Here is a 15172-nt window from a genome sequence, read left to right as displayed (position 1 = left end):
TCATTACCAGAACATACTTCCTTCCAGAAGTCTGTGTGTACATGGCATAGCTTAAAAACGGGGACAAATGCAGAATATGTCTTTTAATTACAAACACCTGAGCATTTCCATTTGGTCACCCTGCCTTGGCCTCACTTCATGTACTATGCCCAGTCACCAAAGTCCTTCTCCTACCTCCTGACCACATTCCCTGTGATGAATTAGCTCTTGTGATCAGTTGTTAACTTCCTGGCATCTTAACAATGTTTTGTTCTATCATCATCAATATCTGGCTTCTCCTCCTCCTCCCCACTCCTTTTTAATTAATATGGTCTCAAACATTTTAGAATATTTTATTGTTTTATAAACATTTTGTAAACAAATAATTCTTACCTTTCCAAGTATACTATATGTTCTTTAGGATCATTAATGCTGTAGTTTTCCTTCGGAGATCAACTCAAATTGCCCCAAAATTTTAACTACACAATCAAAAAAAAATCATCTTTTTGATTGATTAAGTTTGTCAGCAGGCAATAGGAGAGTAAAAGAAATTTCAATTATTCCCTGAGTTCTCTAAACCATAACTGACACCTAAAAATCTATTATGTCAATAAATAATAAATTTCAGACAATACTAAAAAGGTTTCATAGCAGGCATTTGGTGTTTGCTAAAAGTGATCTTAATCATGAGTCTTTGAATTAGTATAGGATGCACTACTATGTTTTTAGGAAAATGTTTATCCTGTAATCTATGTTATCTATCTTAAATGCCAAAACCTTGTGTAGTCCAATAATTAAATTCAAGAAAACGTTCTATCTTGTTGTTGAGGTAATTGGAAATTGAAGACAATTTCATGAAAACAAATATTAATAATAAGAGAGGAGTAATGAAAAGACAAGAACTCATGTGGCTACTTCCAGCAGGTTTTGAAATTTTTGGAGTACAGGTTGGTTTTGTCTCACTGGCCTGTATCTTTATCTTGCTTCATGTTGTTATCAGAAATGGTGGATGGCTATGGTTGTATCATGAAAAATTGGGGGAAAATAAAACAAAACAAAACAAAACTTGTCTTTAGGACCAGTCTAAACCAGTGTCTTATGGTGTTTTCTTCAGAGAATGAAACCCTAATGACAAACTCTTGAATGGATCTACATTCCTTTCCTTCCACACAAAAGTTCTCAAATTGTAGCTATTTGATTAATGGATGCTGTCATAAGTTATATGGAATTATATTTCTTTTTCAGATTTTATTTTTTCCCTCCATTTAATAGTCTGATTCATTTTAATGGCTATAATGTATTCTGGCAAAATCCATTTAATTTTGCATTATCTATATTGAATGCCTCTAATAAAAGTATTAATCAAAAAAGCATGGAGACCATCCTGAAAGTGATAAATGAGGCTTAGTGTTTGTTTTATGAATCAGCCTCATTTTAATAATTTTGCAAATTTATATGTGTTAGATAAAAAGCCTGAGACAGTCGAATGCCCTTGAATAAAATCACACAAACCCAAATGGTTATGTGGAAGAAAAGTTACTTTTTATGTTTTTGGTATATTCTTCATTTAGTTGTGGATGTAGTAAATGGATATTAAGGATCTGAAGTTAGTAATAAGATTTTAAAATTACAACATCAAATAGGTGTTTATATAGCACCGCCTAATGAGCCTGTCACATAGTAAAATATTTAAAGCTAATGAGTGTGCACACCCAAACTTTCAGTGCCTGTATTTCTATAAAAATGGATAAAGGGCAATCTGGTCCTTTCTTTTAATGCCTGCTGCGTGCATTAAGCATCCCTTAGCACTGATGTTCTAGTATTGTAAAATTATTCTGCAATATCCAGTCCTGTGGATTTTAGTCAGTGCAATGGCAATAGGAAAAAAAATGCTAATTATTAATTACTTTACAATATTAAATATATTTATTTTAAAATAGCTACTGATAAATCTGTGTGTGTGTCTGTGTGAGGGTGTTTTTGTGTAAACACACACACACATACAGAGTGTACATATGGATGTCAGAAGACAACATGCTGTTTATTCTCTTCTTGCACAATATGTTGTTATTGTTCAGTCCTGAGGACTGAACTCATTTATGAGGCTTGGAGGCAAGGCCCTTTAACCTCTGAGACATCTCACTATTTTTAAAAGCAATATTCCTCAGTAGATACACTTATTCACCTCCATGATCAGTGACGTTTTTTAAATGTACATGCAGCCAGCATGCGTACTATGTTTACCAGGATGCTACAAAGGCCTTAACACACTGTCACCCCACCGTTGTCAATCTTCGACATTCTTCCATTGTAATTTTTGAGTGTAGGTGTTTTCACCCACCATTTTATGTTATCTCTAAAACAGTTTGTAATAAGCAACTATTTGAGTGATGAGAAGTACTTGACTAGTTGGTTATGGTAGTGTGTCTGTTTTTTCCAGTGTTTTAATACCAGTATTGGAAAGGCTGAGACAGGTTGATCTCTGTGAGTTCAAGGCTGGCCTGTTCTACATAGTTTGTTCCTGATGTACATAGTGAGTTTGAGGATACTTTGTCAAAAAATACTAATAACAACAAACAAAAAGGTGGCTAGCTCTACAAAAGTCTTCACGTTTTCTGCCCATAGGTAACACTTTGCAAAGAAACCAAGTTTATAACAAAGAAAACTGTTTTCATAAAATAAGAGGGAAACTCAAATGAACATGGTGTCTCTAGACTTGTCCAGATTCACTTACTAAATGCCTTTAAAGAATTCTGTAGGATAACATTGAAAATAATCTTTGAAACTCTCAGAAGAGCAATCCCAGGTACATGATTGGCATCAGTCACATGATATATTTCACAGACTTATTGCCTACTCCTAGCTAAAGCACAAGGACACAAAACTCACCGATACATCTCTCTCAGTTCTCCCCTCCCATCCTGGTGTCTGATGAATGCTGTTTTAGTTTCAATTATTTTAAAAGTCAATGTAATTATGTACAAAAATGCATGGGAAAATGTCATGGTAGACAATGTACATTTATACTTACCATGGGACAGTTAAAACTCAAATAAAAAATCAAAATTATTTCCTCTTTATTTCTTTTTTTCCTCTTATTGAAAGTAGAAAATATATATATATATATATATATATATTCATTTATATATAATATACCCTGTTTATAGTATCCATTTCCCCTACTTCTTGTTTCTTCCCATGTCCCCTTCCCTCTGGATCCACTCCCTTTATGGATCTCATCAGAAAAGTATAGGCTTTAGCTGGGTGGTGGTGGCGCACACCTTTAATCCCAGCACTCAGGAAGCAGAGGCAGGCGTAACTCTGTGAGTTGTGAGTTAAGGACAGCCTATTCTACAAGAGCTATTTCCAGGACAAGCATCAAAGCTACAGAGAAACCTTGTTTCAAAAAAGAAAGAAAGAAAGAAAGAAAGAAAGAAAGAAAGAAAGAAAGAAAGAAAGAAAGAAAAGAACATGCTTCTAAGATATAACAACCAAACATGATACAATAAAATATCATTAAAATGAAGCAAAAACTATCACATTTAAACTGGGCATGGCAACTCAATATGAAGAAAAGAGTCCCTAGAGCAGGCAGAAGAGTCAGAGACCCACTCATTCTCAATCAGGAGTCACATAAAAATACTCCGGCAGCAGTGGTCTGTGTATTAGTAGGGAGTGCCTGCTGTACTTGGTGGCTGGGATAAATAGTAAGTGGAGTTGGGGTGAGAGAGGGTAAGAGAGGAAGGTCTGTGGGATCCACAGCAGGTTTGGGCAGAGGGGGAAGGAAGGCTACAGTAGGTGTTCTGTTGCAGAGCTGGAGATAAGACTGAGAGATTGAAACTGGTGAACAGAGGGAGAAGATGGAATCTGTTGACACTCTACCTGGTTTTTTGGCAGGTGAGGCTGTTGTTGGGAGTTGAGATAAAGAAACAAATGGGGAGGGAAGTTATAAGAGGAAGATCTATGGGATCCACAGAAGATGGAAGCAGAGAGGCCAGGAAAGCTGCCACAGGTGTTCTGCTGCAGACCTGGGAATGAGACTGGGATTTGGCGGGGAGGAGGCAGTGATGAAGACTTTCAGTTAGCTTGCCTGTTTCCCTGACCCTACTGAGGTGGTGTGTTCCCAGTGAATGCCTGCTGATGTTTGAGACTGGGATACTGGGTGGGTTGGGGGAATGAAGGTTGGAGGAGAAGATCTTTGTGGTCCATGGGGGATGGGTCAGAGAGGAAAGGGAGACCACAATAGGGTTTCTGCTATAGAACTGGGGAAGAGACTGGGGGATTAGATCTGGGGGAAGAAGGAGAGATGTGGATCATCTGTCAGCCTACTTGTTGCCCTGACAGGAGGGCCCCTTGGGTTAGCAGGTGGTGTTTTCTGGGGTTGGGGTCTGAGACAAAACACCATGTGAAGGTAGGGTGGTCAGAAGAGAAGGATCTGTTGGATCCGCAGGAGATTTGAATGCGGGCGGCAGGGCAAGCTGTCACACGTATTCTGCGGCAGAGCTGAGATAAGACTGGGGTATTAGTTCTGGGGAAGCAGATGGAGTAGAGAGGATCTGCAGGCCATCTACCTAGATTGCTGGCAGGTGTGGCCTGTGGATGGACCTGCTGTGGCTGGGGACTGGGATAAGCGAATGCTACTGCAGAGATGGGCGTGAGACTGGGGTTTCAGATCTGGAGGAATCGGTGGAGAGCAGAGCTGGACATACAATCTTTATTAGTAGTAATAGTATTTGTGGCTTTCTCATCATGCGTCTCGATCCCATGTATCACCTCTTCCCTTTGTATCCACTCTCTGTCCTTGCACCCACCTCCGAAATAAAATATAATTTAAGAGAAAAGAGAAGGAAAAAAGAGAGAGAAAAGAACTAAGAAAAATCTCATTGTAGAAGCCGTGACTTTTAGTCACACAGTAAATCCTTTAATCCATGTATCTGTACTTGCAAGTGTTCATTGCAGAGACATTGGTGTGGTTTGAGGCACACTCTGGTTTCTGCTCTAACAGAGAAACTGAGCACTCACTAGGGCTCCTCTTAGATATCCCTTTGTTGCCTTGCAGCTTTGGATATGCAGGACCTACCCCTTCACGTGTTCGGGCATGTCACAGTTGGGGTGGATGTTGGGGTGGGCCAACTCATAGTCATGGTCAGCCCTCTACCCCCACCCCCACAGACACACCACCAGGGTGAGCTATGCACTAAGGGGTAAGGGGCAGGACTGGTTCTCCTTTTCCTGCCCTCAAGGTAGGCTTACTCACATCTATACTACCAGGGCCAGCTCTACTGTGTTGCCCAGATGAGGTGCCGGAGCCAGTCTCCTGAGTGCTGCAACTGGGGAGGAACAGTGAGAGGTCATCCACTCTTACAAACTCAGGGCCAGCTCCCACAGCTGTCACAGGTGGTGAGGGGTGAAGGGGGGCAGCATCTCCTCTTCACCACCCATACGGCAGGTGAGGGGCAGGGCCAGATCTCCCACACGCATGTTCCAGAGGCTGTTTCCTTCTCAGGGACTGGTTCACATAACCCCTCCCTGCAGCAGGGTCAGTTCTACTGTGCTGCCCAGGCAAAGTGCAAGGTCCTCTTTCCTGATGCTGCAGCTGATAAGGGGGAAGGATCAGCAAACTCACCAGTTGCAGGCGGCAGGGGTGGGGGAGGGGGTGTATCTCTCCCTCGCCCACATTGCCGCATAATATGACGGATGACAGACGAGTAGTGGGGCTGCTTCACCTGTGCCACCACCAGCAGGGTCCCCTCCACTGCGCTACCCAGGCAGGGTAGAGGGCCTGCTTTGCTGAGTGCTGCAGTTGGTTAGGGGCAGAGTCAGCTCTGCCAGTCTCATCTCAGGGCCAGCTCTCCTACCTGCCACATCAGGTGAGGGGGAAGAGGCAGGCATCGTTCCCTCTTATAATACTGTATAGCATTTGAGAGGGAAACCCAGATCTCCCATGCTCATGTTCTCTGGGCTGGCTCAACCAAGGCCCTATCTACAAAGTCAGTTCTACTGTGCTGCTCAGGAGAGGTGAAGGGGCCTTCGGTTCTACCAAGTGCTGTAGCTGGTGGTGGAGGCGACAGGGGCGGGGGGATCAGCTGTCCCACTTGCTACAGGTGGTGAGGGGCAAGAGGGGAAGGCATCTTTCCTTAGGATGCCACCACATGGCAGATGAGGCAGGCAGGACGGCTCTACTACTTTCATATTCCCAGGGTCAGCTCGTCCACGCCCCTAAAAACATGATCAGTTCTATTGTGCTATCCAGGTCAGGTATAGAACCTGCTCTACTGAGTGCTATAGAAGTTAGAGGCTGGGTTAGGTCTCCCATACCTTGTATCCAGTGAGGAGCCAGGCCAACTCCATGCAGGCCTGTATCCTCTTGGCCTTTGGTGGTGTCAGTAGCCATAGATATGAACACAGGTCACAGCTGCAGCAGGTCCATGGACCCAGACATGAGCCCTGGCAGCAGCCCAGTCTCGGCCATCATGGGGGACCTAGGTGACAAGCAAGCCACCCACCTCAGCCTTATTTACCACTTTCACCTCTTCAGACCTGCTGCTGTCCACAGGACATAAACCATTCTGTCTCTCTCTCCTATATCACGCCATACATTTGCTGGCTCCAGGCATGTGTGTAGCGCTAGAATCAGGTGTTAGGGGGTGAAAGCTGAGAGGAAAGATCAGAGAAGCATAGCAGTCAGACCAGAGCAGTCAGTCATAGCAGTTCTTGCCTCTATGAAATCCTCAGACCAAATAGGGTATCTGTCTCCGCAAGTCCTCAGACTGAATGCTTTGAGCTCTTGTCTCTTCCCACTGTATATTCCTTGGTCTGCCTAGCCATAGACCTTCCTGTCTCTTTCTTCCTCCCTAGTGTTGGGATTAAAGGCATGTGACTATCAAGTACTGGGTTAAAGGTGTGAGCCACCACTGCCTGGCTCTGTTTCTTTTTTTAGATTGGATCGATCTCGTGTCGCCCAGGGTGGCTTTGAACTCACAGAGATCCATCTGCCTCTGCCTCCGGAGCCCTGGAATTAGAAGAGGTGTGTACCACCACTGCCTGGCCTCTATGGGTAACTAGTGGCTTAGTTCCATATTCTGATCTGCAATCAAGCTTTATTTGTTTGCTCACAAACAAAATGTCACCACATATATGCATGGGTCTCCTTGTCCTGCTCATCAAAATGGTGCTGGGCAGGGCTGTGCTTTCTTCTCAGTGCCCAAAGAAGGCCCAGAAACATATTCTTTAATCATTAAAAATGCATTTTGAAGATGTTCCTAGTTAGAATGGCCAAATGTGTTGGTAAAAATATTTTGTTTTTTTCTAAAACAAAGGCCTACTTTATTTAACTATTTACTTGTTTGTTTGTTTTATCTGATATAACTATTTGTAAGTCTTAAAGTTTCAGGATTTTTACCATTTAACTTATTGCCAATTAAAGTGTTGAGTTTTTAAAGAAATTCTCTCACATACTAAAACATATGTGCTCAGTTACACACACTAGAAATGGCAAAATTCCTAAAATTATTCCTCTTATACAATTTTTTTCTTAAATAATCACCTTATTATACTTTAGGGAAATTATTGTTCTCTTAACATTTTTGTTTGATTTGAGGAAAAAACTGGGCAAATCTTTTCTATCCATAAATATGTCAGTGGAAGTCATTTACACAGACAATTGCTCATTCCCTAAGGGAAGAAAACATTAGGTTCAAGGTTCTCACATATTAAAAATGATTTGACTTTGATTGACTCAGCTGACAGCCAGTTAATTTAGTGAACTACTAAATGAACAGTTTATTTGAGGTTATAAAGTCTTCAAAATTCAATAGCTATGTTTGTGTCCCCCAAGATTATATTCCCAGTCCAGCTCACCACTTATTTTTTGACCTTTGGACAAACCTGTCTGCTCAACAAACTCCAATGGAAATGTCAAATACTATGTTAGACTCTAGGGACAAAAAGTGTCAATCACGTTTTCCATCAGTGTTAAGGGAACTAGTTCAAGTTTGGGCAGAGTAGTTCAAGTCTCCTTAGCCTGAAGCTTTCTCATTCACATTTCTGTGTCTGGCAGAGTCAAATATAAAAGGTTAATGACTGTGGTAGACCTTATGCCACATTTCAGGGACAGCAGAGACTCTGGCCTCAGCGAACTGCAGGATCTGTCCAGAGTAATGACATTTACTTAAATTCAGGACATCACTTTGGAAGCATCCCCTAACAAACTGGAAATTTTAAAAAAGATACTGAAGTTACAAGTCTTTCTGTAAGAATCATTTATTCCTAAATATTGGTAAGCAATTTAAAGATTATTAAAATACAGGCCGGAGAATCGAAAAGCTTGAGGACCCAAGTTCAAATCCCCAACATCCTTGTAAAGTCCAGGGATGGCAGCTTGAGCCTATAATCATAGCTCCTAGAGTTAGAGCCAGGCTGATCCCAGGCACTCACTGACTGATCTAGCTAAAATTGCTTGCTCCAGCTTCAATAAGAATCACAACAAGAGGAAGGGGGGTGATGGGATGGACTCAGAGTATAAATATATTTGATGCAATGCCTGAAAAACTGAGTTTGACACCTGGATCCTATATAATGGAAGGAGAGAACTTATTCTTATCCATTGTCTTTGATCTCTACCTACATGCATTATGTAATGTGGATGCTATGGCAAATATAAATAACATGCACAAATAACTAACTATAGATAAATATATACACACACATACATATACACGTATGTGTGTAAATATATACAGACATATGTATGTGTAAATATACATATACAGACATATGTATATATACAGATACATACACACACACACGGGGGGGGGAGATAACCCAGAAAAATTAAACAACTTCACATTGACTTCTGAGCTGCAGACATACTGCACACATGTGCACACATGATTCCTATTTTGGGGGGCAAAACTATCACCTTCAGTGTTCTCCATCTTCTTGATTTCTAGGAATAATGCAACCAGGCAACTGTTTCTTAATTTGTATACGTTACATGTGTACAGCTCCCAATGATGTTGTTAGAAATTATTGCCTTGCTGCTAGCTCATTTTCTGAGTCTTGCCTCTGTAGATACATTAACAGCAAATGTTTTCAAGAGTTGCAGAAAAGTCAGTCTAATCTACTGGGAATTCTTAAAGTGTTAGAAGTTCATTTGCTGTTGCTTTTTGATAGGCAAGTTCCTTGGTTTTACAACTCTATTTTAAATAGGGACTTTCTGGCTTAGATTTAAACACACACACACACATACACACACACACACACACAGGACTAGTTTAAAGTTTACTTCTTATGAATCTTAAATTGTCCAAGAAACACTCTTCAGGTTTTTTTTTTTTTTTTTTTTTTGGTTTGCTTGGGTTTTTTTTTTTCCATTCAAAAATTTATACTTCCTCCCCTCCTCCCATTTCCCTCCTGCTCCCCAACTCACCCTCCTTCCTCTTCCTCCCTCCTTAAGAGAGTACAGGGAATCCTGCCCTGTGGGAAGTCAAGCCCTCCCCACTATATCCAGGCCTAGGGCTTTGCATCCAAATAGACTAGGGTCCCAAAAAGCCAGTACATGCAGTAGAAACAAAACTATTGATAAAGGCACTGGGACTGGTTTCTCTTCATTCTTGTAAGGACATTTAATTTAATATTGCAGTTTTTGAGTTTATTTGAGAACTATTAAAATACATTGATATTATCCTCAATGAATGAAGATCTAATAATACAAAGTTACACAACATTTCACTATCATTACATGGATATATATGAATGACCCTAAGAGACAAAGATTTATAATAAATTTATTAAAAATCACTTTAACTTCAACCATTTTAATTATATAGTTCTATTGCAGTATGGGTTGCCGTGACCCATGTCAGGCCCGGAGCCTGTTTATCATGCATGTGACAAGACAAGTTTCAAGAGAGTGACACATTCATATTCTTCTCCCATCCTAATAGCAGAGACTGGGGTTGACCATAATTAGGCTAATTGAACAGTGAGTGGGTGCTATATAATTCAATTAGAGCATAAAACAAGCAGAGATTGCCGACTGCTTGCATTTGTTTTCCACTAGAATTTGTTGATCTGGAACTTAATTATAATTCCACATTGATTATATTTTGTTTTCAGGGTGTCTGAAACTACTTTAGAAAATAAGCAGATATTCTTCTCAGACAAGCTGGAAATCCAACATGGAAGAAGCTAGCAATTGTTTTAGAATAGGCACAGTAGGAACTGAAACCCTCCTTTTTGACTATGCATGCACATCGATTTTGTGACTGGCCACAGTGACTCTGAAGCCAGCGAGCCTGAAGTCAAACACTATCCACTGGTTCTGTTGTCTCCTCTAAATAGCTCAACTCCTCCAAACTTTAGATTCCCTAATTTAAAGTATAAAAATAGTGCCTCATTCCATCGAAGCTTACTTACAAAATAAAAGAACACATGCTAATCATTATACTTAGTACATACACAAACATACCCACATACAGATATTCAAAAATCTTTAATCTCTCTGTCATCGACTTCCTATTATCTCCTATTTACTTATCAGTTAACTAGATAGCTATCATATATACATACATATATATCTCTATCTGTATAATCTACCCACATATTCATCTTGAAGCTATCACTATCTATCATTGTCTATATAGTCATCATCTAATTTCTTTCATCTATTTAACTGGCTGTAGATGATAACCTGGCTAACTATCATCAATATATCAATCATCCATTAGCATTTTTTATTTATCATCTATAAATCTTATCAACTATTATTTCATATTCTCTCTCACTCTTTTTGCATGTACTATGTATCTTTCTGCAGTATATGCATATGTCAGCTATCTGTCTACCTATCATCTATGTATCAATCTGCCATTCTATTTATTTCCCATGTACTATACTATATCTATCATTTACCAGTCATCTATAATCTTTCTATCATCTATCTATTTATCTATCTATCTATCTATCTATCTATCTATCTATTCATCCATCTATTCACATATCTCCTCTTAACTCCTCATCATTAATCTTCCTGTTCAACAACTCATCATTTGAGGTCTTGGGCAAAAGAGGTATTTTTATGAAAATGATGATTATTTAACATTGTCATTACTTAAACTTTGTTGCTATTTTTGGAATTTCAGAATTTTCTTATATTTAAGAAACATTTTTAAAAACAGTTTTTGTCAAAGTTTTAAAAGTAGTAAAATCTTATTGTAATAAATTTAATCAAATACTTTCAAATGATTGGCTATAAGCGTTTTTATTCAGCAATACATTTTTTAAGCCTAACAGTAACTTCTCTGATTGTAAGCCTTATTTAAATAGTTGCTGTTTTAGGAAACATAATAATTAAGTAATTTCGATCAATGACATTAAGTGAACGTTATATACAGATAACATATTTGACCACAATGGTATATGCATTTTATCTCATAATTTAGGGAGCTAAAATGGAAGGATTGTGAGTTTGAGAAAAACATGAGGGATTCCCAAAAAAAAGATCATATGTCAAGCTACAGTCAGAATCATTTTATGTCCTAAGTTCTGAAACATAATGGATTGATTGTTGAACATATTTCAGAAACAAATGGCCCCCTTTATGTTTAAGTTCTTCTGTGAGTTACCTGCCTGCCCTTGTGGTTCTCGGTGCGGTAACAGGGCCCTGGCAGGAACATGTACTTTTCACAATATAACAAAAGGAGTGCAAGAAGAAAGAAGTTCATGCATTTTCTAAGAAACATGTTCAAATACTGAACACAATAGAAGAAGTGCTGGGAAAATAATACAAGAATCCAAGAAACTACCATTGAACTTGGTTGCTTCAAAGACCATGGATTGGAAATGTGTTTGGTTCATCCGCAAAATGATGAAATTGCATTCAGAAATGATCTAACTATTGAGAATTTTCATGTTGATCACAAACACTTTAGGTTCTATGGCATAGAAGTTAACACTGGGGAAAACATCTGTTGCTGATCATGGTTGAAGCTCCTGATGCCACTGCTGTGTGGGTGTTATTTACTTTATATACTCAGTGCTGTTTTGACTACTTTATGAAATATCTGTGCAGAGAGGCCCTGCCACGCTACACACCAACATCTTCTTCAAATCTTGAATATGATGGAAACTGTGCCTGGACAGGTCAAAGTGACTCAAAAGTAGCAGTCGATATACTGATTCATGCAGAACTGATGGGGAAAGAAAAGGCTCCTCTTCTTTACAGTGTCTCCCAGGAAACAGAAAATTTAGAAGAAACACCCGTTTGAAGCAGGACAATGCAGAAACTTTCACAGGGAAGGTATTGGGTCTGGGAGAGTTGCTGGTCATGAGACAGATGAAAAAGTCAAGTGAGCTTAGCTGCTGTATACAAACCATGAATCCAGAAATCTTTCCATAATTTAGACTTCAATCATGGTGAATAAAGCCCTATTCATAGTAGAGGATGGATAGAGGGAGGGTGGAGGAGAGAGAGAGGGGGGGGGAAGAAGGCAGGTTGGAGGGGGAGGATAGGATCATATTTTCTACATCTGGACTGTAAATATGATCTCATTTAAAGGATTATGTTATGTTTGGAAGAGTCACAGAAAACTGTAGTTAGCAAATTATTATAAGTTTGATGATTACTGAGACTGTAGTATTTTTTGATGAAAAAGTGCAATATGACTTCTACGTATTAACCTACAGTTTGTTTACAGACTAAGAAAATACCCACTGGCACAAATTGCAGATTTTTAAACATGCAAGTCTATATAATAGTTTTGAAAAAAAATTTTTAAATCATTTGAGTGTTTTCATTTTGCATATGCTGTTAAACTTTACACCAGTGAAAAGATACAGTCTTGTAGTCAGAAGACCCCCCAAGTCACTAGTAGGAGAGCACGCTAAAATAGACTCCAGGCAATGCTGTAAAATGCATCACTTAGAGACAAGTCTGTTTCCATGAACTCCTCAAATTCCCTTGTCTGTCTTTTTTTGTCTTCCTTTGTCTGTCCAAGTCAGTCTTAGAACTGGGAAACATGTCTGTTAGCATGTAATGCTTTATTAGGGTTGTTATTGATGTGACGAAACACCATGGCAAAAAGTAACTTGCTGGGGAAAGGGTTATTTCGGATATATTTTCTGAGATATGTAACATACCATTGAGAAAAGTCAAGTGGGAACCTAGAGGCAGGGGCTGAAGCAGCGACCATGAAGGAGTGCTGCTCCCAGACTTGCTCAACCAACCCAGGAGCAAGGCACTACCCACAAGGGACTGGGCACGTCCCCATCAATCACTAAGGAAATGCTCTACAGGCTTACCAGATCTAAGATCGTTCCTCTTAGATGTCTAGCTCATGTCAAGTTCACATAAAACTAGCCAACACAGGTTTATTGAAGAAAACATAAAATCTGTTTGTATTATTGACTCATGTGGTCATATCTTTTTCCACAATCAGTCTCCAGTATCTGGAATAACTTTCAACTATGTGCCAACCTTTATGTAAATCGATGATATATGAAAGTTAATAAAATACAATACTTGATCCCGAATAGTGTTTGATGTAGTTAGGAGCAATAGCCTCTTGAATCGCTTCACATAATAGTCTACATAACTTTAGAGAAATAAGTTCAAAGGCATAAAAATGTAGCCTACTCTGAGACTGGTAAGAAAAGGGAGGTTAAAGTAGGAAAGTCTCAGCTGTACATTCAGGAATAACAGAAGTTTTGGAAAGGCAGAACAAAGAATATTTACGCACAATGTTAAAAAAAAAAGAAAACTAACTCATAGGTAATTTCATCTTGTGGGTGCTTTGCCTGCACGCATGCCTGTACACCACACATGTGCCTGAATCTGTGGAGGCCAGAAAAGGGTACCAGATCACCTGAACCTGGAGTTCCTAAGAGTTCTGTGTTGCCATGTAAGTGCTGGGGAAGGAACAGACCCTCTTAATTTCTGAGCCAACTCAGCAGCCCTAATGCATCTCAATTTCACTTGTGTCATTCATTATCACCACCACACTTTCACAACTTAAGAAATCTAGAAGTAGCAATATGAATTCTATTCACCATATAGATTATAACTTTCCTAAGAGACCTTGATTTTCTTGGTCACACATATATACTTTTCTGCGTCATAAATTGCCAATGTCTAAAAATTTTTGTTACTGTACAAGTCAGATTTTCTTGCTCATTTTGAAGTATAAGCCACACGCAGAGGGGACATTGTTGTCATGGGCAGTTAGCAGAGTGAAAAATTGTTCTTGAATTTGCCTCTTGCCAGAGAAAGAGGAAATATATGCAGGCTGTGGTTAAACACATTCTCGCTGTGAGCTTTTGATTTTTAATCACATCAGCATGCATTCTGGGACCTAATTGTAAGGGCAGCAATGAGGATTATAATGAAGGGAGGAACTGGCTGTTCATCATTTAGAAACCTGTTCATCCTTTAGAAACTGTACTACAAACAAATTTCCTGTGGTTTTTAAAAGCAGACTCTCTTTTGTGTTTCCCTATGCTTTCAAATGCACGTGGCTGACTTTCTCTTTCCTCACCAGCGCGTACCATGTAAGCTTTAAAACGAGCATCGTGGCCAAAAAGGATACCCTCTGTGCATAATAAGTTTTCATTCCAGGACACCTTCATCTCTTTATCCAATCACCCATAGGTTGACTGAGTTTTAGAAATATCAGAGTATTCATAACAAACATGTGATTACTGCATTTTAAAGCACACTTTTGCTTTTTTTCACTTCCCACCACATCCATTGACTGCTGCTCATTAGTTCATTGGGTATTTTTTTTTCTGTGTGACTATATATTGTTGTGCACCGTCCTTTAACAGAGGCAGTAAACATACAGTAAATGCTCAGCTCTATCATGGGACAATTAGATGTCAATAAGGCATTCAAATATTCACATTTAAAAGAAGCATAGAATTCACAAAGAACATGTATTTTACTTTAAAATAAATATGTAATTCTATGAAAAAAGAGGAAAATATTGGGAACCTAGATCTGTGCTCAGGAGCTCAATAAAGCTTCCTCTACATTGTATCTTTTGTGCTGACAAAAATGTGTAAATAGTATTTATCCAAGTGAAAGCTGAGTACCACTAGTTTCGACTCAAGGAAGAGGAAGGATTATTACTCTTCTTTATGTTTAGAAAAGTCTGTGATTTGAGAAAATTAAATATGTGTGGGACCCACCTAGAAA

This window comes from Myodes glareolus, chromosome 3 (genome assembly GCF_982192425.1).
Source record: "Myodes glareolus chromosome 3, mMyoGla1.1, whole genome shotgun sequence".
NCBI lineage: Eukaryota > Metazoa > Chordata > Mammalia > Rodentia > Cricetidae > Myodes > Myodes glareolus.
The sequence above is the reverse complement of the archived record's forward strand: the minus strand, read 5'-3'. Positions refer to the sequence as shown.